We start from the raw sequence: 16,113 nt of genomic DNA on the forward strand, positions 1-16,113 counted from the left end.
CCTTAGTGTACTGATCATTAGCTGAAAGTATCATCCAGTTTGGGTGAAAAGATATTTGCTGAGATTTCTGGAGATTCGTAATTTTGGGAAGCCTGGCAACCCCTTTCCATGAAAGTGTTTCTCGCCAGTCACTGCTTAGTGCTACATCAAGAGGAAACAAAACATAGAGATAGAACGTGAAACTACTTTATTGTGTCAAGTTTCAAGAAGCTAGCACAAACCGTGTTGGATTTAGAGTTCCAAATACATCTATCAATATAGGAGAAAACAGAGTGAAACCTAAAAATTCAAACTGTTACTGGAAACGAACGCTTCAACATAGAAGAACGAAATTTGGGGAACCAAGTCGCCTTAGTGTACTGATCATTACCTGAAAGTATCATCCAGTTTGGGTGAAAAAATATTTGCTGATATTTCTGGAGATTCGTAATTTTGGGAAGCCTGGCAACCCCTTTCCATGAAACTGTTTCTCGCCAGTCACTGCTTAGGGCTACATCAAGAGGAAACAAAACATAGAGATAGAACGTGAAACTACTTTATTGTGTCAAGTTTCAAGAAGCTAGCACAAACCGTGTTGGATTTAGAGTTCCAAATACATCTATCAATATAGGAGAAAACAGAGTGAAACCTAAAAATTCAAACTGTTACTGGAAACGAACGCTTCAACATAGAAAAACGAACTTTGGGGAACCAAGTCGCCTTAGTGTACTGATCATTACCTGAAAGTATCATCCTGTTTGGGTGAAAAAATATTTGCTGAGATTTCTGGAGATTCGTAATTTTGGGAAGCCTGGCAACCCCTTTCCATGAAAGTGTTTCTCGCCAATCACTGCTTAGGGCTACATCAAGAGGAAACAAAACATAGAGATAGAACGTGAAACTACTTTATTGTGTCAAGTTTAAAGAAGCTAGCACAAACCGTGTTGGATTCAGAGTTCCAAATACATCTATCAATAAAGGAGAAAACAGAGTGAAACCTAAAAATTCAAACTGTTACTGGAAACGAACGCTTCAACATAGAAGAACGAAATTTGGGGAACCAAGTCGCCTTAGTTTACTGATCATTACCTGAAAGTATGATCCAGTTTGGGTGAAAACATATTTGCTGAGATTTCTGGAGATTCGTAATTTTGGGAAGCCTGGCAACCCCTTTCCATGAAAGTGTTTCTCGCCAGTCACTGCTTAGGGCTACATCAAGAGGAAACAAAACATAGAGATAGAACGTGAAACTACTTTATTGTGTCAAGTTTCAAGAAGCTAGCACAAACTGTGTTGGATTTAGAGTTCCATATACATCTATCAATATAGGAGAAAACAGAGTGAAACCTAAAAATTCAAACTGTTACTGAAAACGAACGCTTCAACATAGAAAAACGAAATTTGGGGAACCAAGTCGCCTTAGTGTACTGATCATTACCTGAAAGTATCATCCTGTTTGGGTGAAAAAATATTTGCTGAGTTTTCTGGAGATTCGTAATTTTGGGAAGCCTGGCAACCCCTTTCCATGAAAGTGTTTCTCGCCATCACTGTTAGGGCTACATCAAGAGGAAACAAAACATAGAGATAGAACGTGAAACTACTTTATTGTGTCAAGTTTCAAGAAGCTAGCACAAACCGTGTTGGATTCAGAGTTCCAAATACATCTATCAATAAAGGAGAAAACAGAGTGAAACCTAAAAATTCAAACTGTTACTGGAAACGAACTCTTCAACATAGAAGAACGACATTTGGGGAACCAAGTCGCCTTAGTGTACTGATCATTACCTGAAAGTATCATCCAGTTTGGGTGAAAAAATATTTCTTGAGATTTCTGGAGATTCGTAATTATGGGAAGCCACCCCTTTCCATGAAAGTGTTTTTCATCAGTCACTGCTTAGGGCTACATCAAGAGGAAACAAAACATAGAGATAGAACGTGAAACTACTTTATTGTGTCAAGTTTCAAGAAGCTAGCACAAACCGTGTTGGATTTAGAGTTCCAAATACATCTATCAATATAGGAGAAAACAGAGTGAAACCTAAAAATTCAAACTGTTACTGGAAACGAACGCTTCAACATAGAAAAACGACATTTGGGGAACCAAGTCGCCTTAGTGTACTGATCATTACCTGAAAGTATTATCCTGTTTGGGTGAAAAAATATTTCCTGAGATTTCTGGAGATTCGTAATTTTGGGAAGCCTGGCAACCCCTTTCCATGAAAGTGTTTCTCGTCAGTCACTGCTTAGGGCTACATCAAAAAGAAACAAAACATAGAGATAGAACGTGAAACTACTTTATTGTGTCAAGTTTCAAGAAGCTAGCACAAACCGTGTTGGATTCAGAGTTCCAAATACATCTATCAATAAAGGAGAAAACAGAGTGAAACCTAAAAATTCAAACTGTTACTGGAAACGAACGCTTCAACATAGAAGAACGACATTTGGGGAACCAAGTCACCTTAGTGTACTGATCATTACCTGAAAGTATCATCCAGTTTGGGTGAAAAAATATTTGCTGAGTTTTCTGGAGATTCGTAATTTTGGGATGTCTGGCAACCCCTTTCCGTGAAAGTGTTTCTCGCCAGTCACTGCTTAGGGCTACATCAAGAGGAAACAAAACCTAGAGATAGAATGTGAAACTACTTTATTGTGTCAAGTTTCAAGAAGCTAGCACAAACCGTGTTGGATTTAGAGTTCCAAATACATCTATCAATATAGGAGAAAACAGAGTGAAACCTAAAACTTCAAACTGTTACTAGACACGAACGCTTCAACATAGAAGAACGAAATTTGGGGAACCAAGTCGCCTTAGTGTACTGATCATTACCTGAAAGTATCATCCTGTTTGGGTGAAAAAATATTTCCTGAGATTTCTGGAGATTCGTAATTTTGGGAAGCCTGGCAACCCCTTTCCATGAAAGTGTTTCTCGTCAGTCACTGCTTAGGGCTACATCAAGAGGAAACAAAACATAGAGATAGAACGTGAAACTACTTTATTGTGTCAAGTTTCAAGAAGCTAGCACAAACCGTGTTGGATTCAGAGTTCCAAATACATCTATCAATAAAGGAGAAAACAGAGTGAAACCTAAAAATTCAAACTGTTACTGGAAACGAACGCTTCAACATAGAAGAACGACATTTGGGTCACCAAGTCGCTTTAGTGTACTGATCATTACCTGAAAGTATCATCCAGTTTGGGTGAAAAAATATTTGCTGAGATTTCTGGAGATTCGTAATTTTGGGAAGCCTGGCAACCCCTTTCCATGAAAGTGTTTCTCGCCAGTCACTGCTTAGGGCTACATCAAGAGGAAACAAAACATAGAGATAGAACGTGAAACTACTTTATTGTGTCAAGTTTCAAGAAGCTAGCACAAACCGTGTTGGATTTAGAGTTCCAAATACATCTATCAATATAGGAGAAAACAGAGTGAAACCTAAAAATTCAAACTGTTACTGGAAAAGAACGCTTCAACATACAAGAACGAAATTTGGGGAACCAAGTCGCCTTAGTGTACTGATCATTACCTGAAAGTATCATCCAGTTTGGGTGAAAAAATATTTGCTGAGATTTCTGGAGATTCGTAATTTTGGGAAGCCTGGCAACCCCTTTCCATGAAACTGTTTCTCGCCAGTCACTGGTTAGGGCTACATCAAGAGGAAACAAAACATAGAGATAGAACGTGAAACTACTTTATTGTGTCAAGTTTCAAGAAGCTAGCACAAACCGTGTTGGATTTAGAGTTCCAAATACATCTATCAATATAGGAGAAAACAGAGTGAAACCTAAAAATTCAAACTGTTACTGGAAACGAACGCTTCAACATAGAAAAACGAACTTTGAAGAACCAAGTCGCCTTAGTGTACTGATCATTACCTGAAAGTATCATCCTGTTTGGGTGAAAAAATATTTGCTGAGATTTCTGGAGATTCGTAATTTTGGGAAGCCTGGCAACCCCTTTCCATGTAAGTGTTTCTCGCCAATCACTGCTTAGGGCTACATCAAGAGGAAACAAAACATAGAGATAGAACGTGAAACTACTTTATTGTGTCAAGTTTAAAGAAGCTAGCACAAACCGTGTTGGATTCAGAGTTCCAAATACATCTATCAATAAAGAAGAAAACAGAGTGAAACCTAAAAATTCAAACTGTTACTGGAAACGAACGCTTCAACATAGAAGAACGAAATTTGGGCAACCAATTCGCCTTAGTGTACTGATCATTACCTGAAAGTATCATCCAGTTTGGGTGAAAAAATATTTGCTGAGATTTCTGGAGATTCGTAACTTTGGGAAGCCACCCCTTTCCATGAAAGTGTTTCTCGCCAGTCACTGCTTAGGGCTACATCAAGAGGAAACAAAACATAGAGATAGAACGTGAAACTACATTATTGTGTCAAGTTTCAAGAAGCTAGCACAAACCGTGTTGGATTTAGAGTTCCAAATACATCTACCAATATAGGAGAAAACAGAGTGAAACCTAAAAATTCAAACTGTTACTGGAAACGAACGCTTCAACATAGAAGAACGAAATTTGGGGAACCAAGTCGCCTTAGTGTACTGATCATTACCTGAAAGTATCATCCTGTTTGGGTGAAAAAATATTTGCTGAGATTTCTGGAGATTCGTAATTTTGGGAAGCCTGGCAACCCCTTTCCATGAAAGTGTTTCTCGTCAGTCACTGCTTAGGGCTACATCAAAAGGAAACAAAACATAGAGATAGAACGTGAAACTACTTTATTGTGTCAAGTTTCAAGAAGCTAGCACAAACCGTGTTGGATTCAGAGTTCCAAATACATCTATCAATAAAGGAGAAAACAGAGTGAAACCTAAAAATTCAAACTATTACTGGAAACGAACGCTTCAACATAGAAGAACGACATTTGGGGAACCAAGTCACCTTAGTGTACTGATCATTACCTGAAAGTATCATCCAGTTTGGGTGAAAAAATATTTGCTGAGTTTTCTGGAGATTCGTAATTTTGGGAAGCCTGGCAACCCCTTTCCATGAAAGTGTTTCTCGCCAGTCACTGCTTAGGGCTACATCAAGAGGAAACAAAACATAGAGATAGAACGTGAAACTACTTTATTGTGTCAAGTTTCAAGAAGCTAGCACAAACCGTGTTGTATTTAGAGTTCCAAATACATCTATCAATATAGGAGAAAACAGAGTGAAACCTAAAAATTCAAACTGTTACTGGAAAAGAACGCTTCAACATACAAGAACGAAATTTGGGGAACCAAGTCGCCTTAGTGTACTGATCATTACCTGAAAGTATGATCCAGTTTGGGTGAAAAAATATTTGCTGAGATTTCTGAAGATTCGTAATTTTGGGAAGCCTGGCAACCCCTTTCCATGAAAGTGTTTCTCGTCAGTCACTGCTTAGGGCTACATCAAGAGGAAACAAAACATAGAGATAGAACGTGAAACTATTTTATTGTGTCAAGTTTCAAGAAGCTAGCACAAACCTTGTTGGATTTAGAGTTCCAAATACATCTATCAATATAGGAGAAAACAGAGTGAAACCTAAAAATTCAAACTGTTACTAGACACGAACGCTTCAACATAGAAGAACGACATTTGGGGAACCAAGTCGCCTTAGTTTACTGATCATTACCTGAAAGTATGATCCAGTTTGGGTGAAAAAATATTTGCTGAGATTTCTGGAGATTCGTAATTTTGTGATGCCTGGCAACCCCTTTCATGAAAGTGTTTCTTGCCAGTCACTGCTTAGGGCTACATCAAGAGGAAACAAAACATAGAGATAGAACGTGAAACTAATTTATTGTGTCAAGTTTCAAGAAGCTAGCACAAACCGTGTTGGATTTAGAGTTCCAAATACATCTATCAATATAGGAGAAAACAGAGTGAAACCTAAAAATTCAAACTGTTACTGGAAACGAACGCTTCAACATAGAAAAACGAAATTTGGGGAACCAAGTCGCCTTAGTGTACTGATCATTACCTGAAAGTATCATCCTGTTTGGGTGAAAAAATATTTCCTGAGATTTCAGGAGATTCGTAATTTTGGGAAGCCTGGCAACCCCTTTCCATGAAAGTGTTTCTCGTCAGTCACTGCTTAGGGCTACATCAAGAGGAAACAAAACATAGAGATAGAACGTGAAACTACTTTATTGTGTCAAGTTTCAAGAAGCTAGCACAAACCGTGTTGGATTTAGAGTTCCAAATACATCTATCAATATAGGAGAAAACAGAGTGAAACCTAAAAATTCAAACTGTTACTGGAAACGAACGCTTCAACATAGAAGAACGAAATTTGGGGAACCAAGTCGCCGTAGAGTACTGATCATTACCTGAAAGTACCATCCAGTTTGGGTGAAAAAATATTTGCTGGGATTTCTGGAGATTCGTAATTTTGGGAAGCCTGGCAACCCCTTTCCATGAAAGTGTTTCTCGCCAGTCACTGCTTAGGGCTACATCAAGAGGAAACAAAACATAGAGATAGAACGTGAAACTACTTTATTGTGTCAAGTTTCAAGAAGCTAGCACAAACCTTGTTGGATTTAGAGTTCCAAATACATCTATCAATATAGGAGAAAACAGAGTGAAACCTAAAAATTCAAACTGTTACTAGACACGAACGCTTCAACATAGAAGAACGAAATTTGGGGAACCAAGTCGCCTTAGTGTACTGATCATTACCTGAAAGTATCATCCTGTTTGGGTGAAAAAATATTTGCTGAGATTTCTGGAGATTCGTAATTTTGGGAAGCCTGGCAACCCCTTTCCATGAAAGTGTTTCTCGTCAGTCACTGCTTAGGGCTACATCAAGAGGAAACAAAACATAGAGATAGAACGTGAAACTACTTTATTGTGTCAAGTTTCAAGAAGCTAGCACAAACCGTGTTGGATTCAGAGTTCCAAATACATCTATCAATAAAGGAGAAAACAGAGTGAAACCTAAAAATTCAAACTGTTACTGGAAACGAACGCTTCAACATACAAGAACGAAATTTGGGGAACCAAGTCGCCTTAGTGTACTGATCATTACCTGAAAGTATCATCCAGTTTGGGTGAAAAAATATTTGCTGAGATTTCTGGAGATTCGTAATTTTGGGAAGCCTGGCAACCCCTTTCCATGAAAGTGTTTCTCGCCAGTCACTGCTTAGGGCTACATCAAGAGGAAACAAAACATAGAGATAGAACGTGAAACTACTTTATTTTGTCAAGTTTCAAGAAGCTAGCACAAACCGTGTTGGATTTAGAGTTCCAAATACATCTATCAATATAGGAGAAAACAGAGTGAAACCTAAAAATTCAAACTGTTACTGGAAAAGAACGCTTCAACATACAAGAACGAAATTTGGGGAACCAAGTCGCCTTAGTGTACTGATCATTACCTGAAAGTATGATCCAGTTTGGGTGAAAAAATATTTGCTGAGATTTCTGGAGATTCGTAATTTTGGGAAGCCTGGCAACCCCTTTCCATGAAACTGTTTCTCGCCAGTCACTGCTTAGGGCTACATCAAGAGGAAACAAAACATAGAGATAGAACGTGAAACTACTTTATTGTGTCAAGTTTCAAGAAGCTAGCACAAACCTTGTTGGATTTAGAGTTCCAAATACATCTATCAATATAGGAGAAAACAGAGTGAAACCTAAAAATTCAAACTGTTACTAGACACGAACGCTTCAACATAGAAGAACGACATTTGGGGAACCAAGTCGCCTTAGTTTACTGATCATTACCTGAAAGTATAATCCAGTTTGGGTGAAAAAATATTTGCTGAGATTTCTGGAGATTCGTAATTTTGGGATGCCTGGCAACCCCTTTCATGAAAGTGTTTCTTGCCAGTCACTGCTTAGGGCTACATCAAGAGGAAACAAAACATAGAGATAGAACGTGAAACTACTTTATTGTGTCAAGTTTCAAGAAGCTAGCACAAACCGTGTTGGATTTAGAGTTCCAAATACATCTATCAATATAGGAGAAAACATAGTGAAACCTAAAAATTCAAACTGTTACTGGAAACGAACGCTTCAACATAGAAAAACGAAATTTGGGGAACCAAGTCACCTTAGTGTACTGATCATTACCTGAAAGTATCATCCTGTTTGGGTGAAAAAATATTTCCTGAGATTTCTGGAGATTCGTAATTTTGGGAAGCCTGGCAACCCCTTTCCATGAAAGTGTTTCTCGCCAGTCACTGCTTAGGGCTACATCAAGAGGAAACAAAACATAGAGATAGAACGTGAAACTACTTTATTGTGTCAAGTTTCAAGAAGCTAGCACAAACCGTGTTGGATTTAGAGTTCCAAATACATCTATCAATATAGGAGAAAACAGAGTGAAACCTAAAAATTCAAACTGTTACTGGAAAAGAACGCTTCAACATACAAGAACGAAATTTGGGGAACCAAGTCGCCTTAGTGTACTGATCATTACCTGAAAGTATGATCCAGTTTGGGTGAAAAAATATTTGCTGAGATTTCTGGAGATTCGTAATTTTGGGAAGCCTGGCAACCCCTTTCCATGAAACTGTTTCTCGCCAGTCACTGCTTAGGGCTACATCAAGAGGAAACAAAACATAGAGATAGAACGTGAAACTACTTTATTGTGTCAAGTTTCAAGAAGCTAGCACAAACCTTGTTGGATTTAGAGTTCCAAATACATCTATCAATATAGGAGAAAACAGAGTGAAACCTAAAAATTCAAACTGTTACTAGACACGAACGCTTCAACATAGAAGAACGACATTTGGGGAACCAAGTCGCCTTAGTTTACTGATCATTACCTGAAAGTATGATCCAGTTTGGGTGAAAAAATATTTGCTGAGATTTCTGGAGATTCGTAATTTTGGGAAGCCTGGCAACCCCTTTCCATGAAACTGTTTCTCGCCAGTCACTGCTTAGGGCTACATCAAGAGGAAACAAAACATAGAGATAGAACGTGAAACTACTTTATTGTGTCAAGTTTCAAGAAGCTAGCACAAACCTTGTTGGATTTAGAGTTCCAAATACATCTATCAATATAGGAGAAAACAGAGTGAAACCTAAAAATTCAAACTGTTACTAGACACGAACGCTTCAACATAGAAGAACGACATTTGGGGAACCAAGTCGCCTTAGTTTACTGATCATTACCTGAAAGTATAATCCAGTTTGGGTGAAAAAATATTTGCTGAGATTTCTGGAGATTCGTAATTTTGGGATGCCTGGCAACCCCTTTCATGAAAGTGTTTCTTGCCAGTCACTGCTTAGGGCTACATCAAGAGGAAACAAAACATAGAGATAGAACGTGAAACTACTTTATTGTGTCAAGTTTCAAGAAGCTAGCACAAACCGTGTTGGATTTAGAGTTCCAAATACATCTATCAATATAGGAGAAAACATAGTGAAACCTAAAAATTCAAACTGTTACTGGAAACGAACGCTTCAACATAGAAAAACGAAATTTGGGGAACCAAGTCACCTTAGTGTACTGATCATTACCTGAAAGTATCATCCTGTTTGGGTGAAAAAATATTTCCTGAGATTTCTGGAGATTCGTAATTTTGGGAAGCCTGGCAACCCCTTTCCATGAAAGTGTTTCTCGCCAGTCACTGCTTAGGGCTACATCAAGAGGAAACAAAACATAGAGATAGAACGTGAAACTACTTTATTGTGTCAAGTTTCAAGAAGCTAGCACAAACCGTGTTGGATTTAGAGTTCCAAATACATCTATCAATATAGGAGAAAACAGAGTGAAACCTAAAAATTCAAACTGTTACTGGAAAAGAACGCTTCAACATACAAGAACGAAATTTGGGGAACCAAGTCGCCTTAGTGTACTGATCATTACCTGAAAGTATGATCCAGTTTGGGTGAAAAAATATTTGCTGAGATTTCTGGAGATTCGTAATTTTGGGAAGCCTGGCAACCCCTTTCCATGAAACTGTTTCTCGCCAGTCACTGCTTAGGGCTACATCAAGAGGAAACAAAACATAGAGATAGAACGTGAAACTACTTTATTGTGTCAAGTTTCAAGAAGCTAGCACAAACCTTGTTGGATTTAGAGTTCCAAATACATCTATCAATATAGGAGAAAACAGAGTGAAACCTAAAAATTCAAACTGTTACTAGACACGAACGCTTCAACATAGAAGAACGACATTTGGGGAACCAAGTCGCCTTAGTTTACTGATCATTACCTGAAAGTATGATCCAGTTTGGGTGAAAAAATATTTGCTGAGATTTCTGGAGATTCGTAATTTTGGGATGCCTGGCAACCCCTTTCATGAAAGTGTTTCTTGCCAGTCACTGCTTAGGGCTACATCAAGAGGAAACAAAACATAGAGATAGAACGTGAAACTACTTTATTGTGTCAAGTTTCAAGAAGCTAGCACAAACCGTGTTGGATTTAGAGTTCCAAATACATCTATCAATATAGGAGAAAACATAGTGAAACCTAAAAATTCAAACTGTTACTGGAAACGAACGCTTCAACATAGAAAAACGAAATTTGGGGAACCAAGTCACCTTAGTGTACTGATCATTACCTGAAAGTATCATCCTGTTTGGGTGAAAAAATATTTCCTGAGATTTCTGGAGATTCGTAATTTTGGGAAGCCTGGCAACCCCTTTCCATGAAAGTGTTTCTCGCCAGTCACTGCTTAGGGCTACATCAAGAGGAAACAAAACATAGAGATAGAACGTGAAACTACTTTATTGTGTCAAGTTTCAAGAAGCTAGCACAAACCTTGTTGGATTTAGAGTTCCAAATACATCTATCAATATAGGAGAAAACAGAGTGAAACCTAAAAATTCAAACTGTTACTAGACACGAACGCTTCAACATAGAAGAACGAAATTTGGGGAACCAAGTCGCCTTAGTGTACTGATCATTACCTGAAAGTATCATCCTGTTTGGGTGAAAAAATATTTGCTGAGATTTCTGGAGATTCGTAATTTTGGGAAGCCTGGCAACCCCTTTCCATGAAAGTGTTTCTCGCCAGTCACTGCTTAGGGCTACATCAAGAGGAAACAAAACATAGAGATAGAACGTGAAACTACTTTATTGTGTCAAGTTTCAAGAAGCTAGCACAAACCGTGTTGGATTTAGAGTTCCAAATACATCTATCAATATAGGAGAAAACAGAGTGAAACCTAAAAATTCAAACTGTTACTGGAAAAGAACGCTTCAACATACAAGAACGAAATTTGGGGAACCAAGTCGCCTTAGTGTACTGATCATTACCTGAAAGTATCATCCAGTTTGGGTGAAAACATATTTGCTGAGATTTCTGGAGATTCGTAATTTTGGGAAGCCTGGCAACCCCTTTCCATGAAAGTGTTTCTCGCCAGTCACTGTTAGGGCTACATCAAGAGGAAACAAAACATAGAGATAGAACGTGAAACTACTTTATTGTGTCAAGTTTCAAGAAGCTAGCAAAAACCGTGTTGGATTCAGAGTTCCAAATACATCTATCAATAAAGGAGAAAACAGAGTGAAACCTAAAAATTCAAACTGTTACTGGAAACGAACTCTTCAACATAGAAGAACGACATTTGGGGAACCAAGTCGCCTTAGTGTACTGATCATTACCTGAAAGTATCATCCAGTTTGGGTGAAAAAATATTTGCTGAGATTTCTGGAGATTCGTAATTTTGGGAAGCCACCCCTTTCCATGAAAGTGTTTTTCGTCAGTCACTGCTTAGGGCTACATCAAGAGGAAACAAAACATAGAGATAGAACGTGAAACTACTTTATTGTGTCAAGTTTCAAGAAGCTAGCACAAACCGTGTTGGATTTAGAGTTCCAAATACATCTGTCAATATAGGAGAAAACAGAGTGAAACCTAAAAATTCAAACTGTTACTGGAAACGAACGCTTCAACATAGAAAAACGACATTTGGGGAACCAAGTCGCCTTAGTGTACTGATCATTACCTGAAAGTATTATCCTGTTTGGGTGAAAAAATGTTTCTGAGATTTCTGGAGATTCGTAATTTTGGGAAGCCTGGCAACCCCTTTCCATGAAAGTGTTTCTCGTCAGTCACTGCTTAGGGCTACATCAAAAGGAAACAAAACATAGAGATAGAACGTGAAACTACTTTATTGTGTCAAGTTTCAAGAAGCTAGCACAAACCGTGTTGGATTCAGAGTTCCAAATACATCTATCAATAAAGGAGAAAACAGAGTGAAACCTAAAAATTCAAACTGTTACTGGAAACGAACGCTTCAACATAGAAGAACGACATTTGGGGAACCAAGTCACCTTAGTGTACTGATCATTACCTGAAAGTATCATCCAGTTTGGGTGAAAAAATATTTGCTGAGATTTCTGGAGATTCATAATTTTGGGAAGCCTGGCAACCCCTTTCCATGAAACTGTTTCTCGCCAGTCACTGCTTAGGGCTACATCAAGAGGAAACAAAACATAGAGATAGAACGTGAAACTACTTTATTGTGTCAAGTTTCAAGAAGCTAGCAAAAACCGTGTTGGATTCAGAGTTCCAAATACATCTATCAATAAAGGAGAAAACAGAGTGAAACCTAAAAATTCAAACTGTTACTGGAAACGAACTCTTCAACATAGAAGAACGACATTTGGGGAACCAAGTCGCCTTAGTGTACTGATCATTACCTGAAAGTATCATCCAGTTTGGGTGAAAAAATATTTGCTGAGATTTCTGGAGATTCGTAATTTTGGGAAGCCACCCCTTTCCATGAAAGTGTTTTTCGTCAGTCACTGCTTAGGGCTACATCAAGAGGAAACAAAACATAGAGATAGAACGTGAAACTACTTTATTGTGTCAAGTTTCAAGAAGCTAGCACAAACCGTGTTGGATTTAGAGTTCCAAATACATCTGTCAATATAGGAGAAAACAGAGTGAAACCTAAAAATTCAAACTGTTACTGGAAACGAACGCTTCAACATAGAAAAACGACATTTGGGGAACCAAGTCGCCTTAGTGTACTGATCATTACCTGAAAGTATTATCCTGTTTGGGTGAAAAAATATTTCCTGTGATTTCTGGAGATTCGTAATTTTGGGAAGCCTGGCAACCCCTTTCCATGAAAGTGTTTCTCGTCAGTCACTGCTTAGGGCTACATCAAAAGGAAACAAAACATAGAGATAGAACGTGAAACTACTTTATTGTGTCAAGTTTCAAGAAGCTAGCACAAACCGTGTTGGATTCAGAGTTCCAAATACATCTATCAATAAAGGAGAAAACAGAGTGAAACCTAAAAATTCAAACTGTTACTGGAAACGAACGCTTCAACATAGAAGAACGACATTTGGGGAACCAAGTCACCTTAGTGTACTGATCATTACCTGAAAGTATCATCCAGTTTGGGTGAAAAAATATTTGCTGAGATTTCTGGAGATTCGTAATTTTGGGATGTCTGGCAACCCCTTTCCATGAAAGTGTTTCTCGCCAGTCACTGCTTAGGGCTACATCAAGAGGAAACAAAACCTAGAGATAGAATGTGAAACTACTTTATTGTGTCAAGTTTCAAGAAGCTAGCACAAACTGTGTTGGATTTAGAGTTCCAAATACATCTATCAATATAGGAGAAAACAGAGTGAAACCTAAAACTTCAAACTGTTACTAGACACGAACGCTTCAACATAGAAGAACGAAATTTGGGGAACCAAGTCGCCTTAGTGTACTGATCATTACCTGAAAGTATCATCCTGTTTGGGTGAAAAAATATTTCCTGAGATTTCTGGAGATTCGTAATTTTGCGAAGCCTGGCAACCCCTTTCCATGAAAGTTTTTCTCGTCAGTCACTGCTTAGGGCTACATCAAGAGGAAACAAAACATAGAGATAGAACGTGAAACTACTTTATTGTGTCAAGTTTCAAGAAGCTAGCACAAACCGTGTTGGATTCAGAGTTCCAAATACATCTATCAATAAAGGAGAAAACAGAGTGAAACCTAAAAATTCAAACTGTTACTGGAAACGAACGCTTCAACATAGAAGAACGACATTTGGGTCACCAAGTCGCTTTAGTGTACTGATCATTACCTGAAAGTATCATCCAGTTTGGGTGAAAAAATATTTGCTGAGATTTCTGGAGATTCGTAATTTTGGGAAGCCTGGCAACCCCTTTCCATGAAAGTGTTTCTCGCCAGTCACTGCTTAGGGCTACATCAAGAGGAAACAAAACATAGAGATAGAACGTGAAACTACTTTATTGTGTCAAGTTTCAAGAAGCTAGCACAAACCGTGTTGGATTTAGAGTTCCAAATACATCTATCAATATTGGAAAAAACAGAGTGAAACCTAAAAATTCAAACTGTTACTGGAAAAGAACGCTTCAACATACAAGAACGAAATTTGGGGAACCAAGTCGCCTTAGTGTACTGATCATTAGCTGAAAGTATCATCCAGTTTGGGTGAAAAAATATTTGCTGAGATTTCTGGAGATTCGTAATTTTGGGAAGCCTGGCAACCCCTTTCCATGAAAGTGTTTCTCGCCAGTCACTGCTTAGGGCTACATCAAGAGGAAACAAAACATAGAGATAGAACGTGAAACTACTTTATTGTGTCAAGTTTCAAGAAGCTAGCACAAACCGTGTTGGATTTAGAGTTCCAAATACATCTATCAATATAGGAGAAAACAGAGTGAAACCTAAAAATTCAAACTGTTACTGGAAAAGAACGCTTCAACATACAAGAACAAAATTTGGGGAACCAAGTCGCCTTAGTGTACTGATCATTACCTGAAAGTATGATCCAGTTTGGGTGAAAAAATATTTGCTGAGATTTCTGGAGATTCGTAATTTTGGGAAGCCTGGCAACCCCTTTCCATGAAACTGTTTCTCGCCAGTCACTGCTTAGGGCTACATCAAGAGGAAACAAAACATAGAGATAGAACGTGAAACTACTTTATTGTGTCAAGTTTCAAGAAGCTAGCACAAACCTTGTTGGATTTAGAGTTCCAAATACACCTATCAATATAGGAGAAAACAGAGTGAAACCTAAAAATTCAAACTGTTACTAGACACGAACGCTTCAACATAGAAGAATGACATTTGGGGAACCAAGTCGCCTTAGTTTACTGATCATTACCTGAAAGTATGATCCAGTTTGGGTGAAAAAATATTTGCTGAGATTTCTGGAGATTCGTAATTTTGGGATGCCTGGCAACCCCTTTCATGAAAGTGTTTCTTGCCAGTCACTGCTTAGGGCTACATCAAGAGGAAACAAAACATAGAGATAGAACGTGAAACTACTTTATTGTGTCAAGTTTCAAGAAGCTAGCACAAACCGTGTTGGATTTAGAGTTCCAAATACATCTATCAATATAGGAGAAAACAGAGTGAAACCTAAAAATTCAAACTGTTACTGGAAACGAACGCTTCAACATAGAAAAACGAAATTTGGGGAACCAAGTCACCTTAGTGTACTGATCATTACCTGAAAGTATCATCCTGTTTGGGTGAAAAAATATTTCCTGAGATTTCTGGAGATTCGTAATTTTGGGAAGCCTGGCAACCCCTTTCCATGAAAGTGTTTCTCGCCAGTCACTGCTTAGGGCTACATCAAGAGGAAACAAAACATAGAGATAGAACGTGAAACTACTTTATTGTGTCAAGTTTCAAGAAGCTAGCACAAACCTTGTTGGATTTAGAGTTCCAAATACATCTATCAATATAGGAGAAAACAGAGTGAAACCTAAAAATTCAAACTGTTACTAGACACGAACGCTTCAACATAGAAGAACGAAATTTGGGGAACCAAGTCGCCTTAGTGTACTGATCATTACCTGAAAGTATCATCCTGTTTGGGTGAAAAAATATTTCCTGAGATTTCTGGAGATTCGTAATTTTGGGAAGCCTGGCAACCCCTTTTCATGAAAGTGTTTCTCGTCAGTCACTGCTTAGGGCTACATCAAGAGGAAACAAAACATAGAGATAGAACGTGAAACTACTTTATTGTGTCAAGTTTCAAGAAGCTAGCACAAACCGTGTTGGATTCAGAGTTCCAAATACATCTATCAATAAAGGAGAAAACAGAGTGAAACCTAAAAATTCAAACTGTTACTGGAAACGAACGCTTCAACATAGAAGAACAAAATTTGGGTCACCAAGTCGCTTTAGTGTACTGATCATTACCTGAAAGTATCATCCAGTTTGGGTGAAAAAATATTTGCTGAGATTTCTGGAGATTCGTAATTTTGAG

The sequence above is a fragment of the Spermophilus citellus genome, assembly GCF_964194105.1.
Source record: "Spermophilus citellus genome assembly, chromosome: 7".
NCBI classification, from domain to species: Eukaryota; Metazoa; Chordata; class Mammalia; order Rodentia; family Sciuridae; genus Spermophilus; species Spermophilus citellus.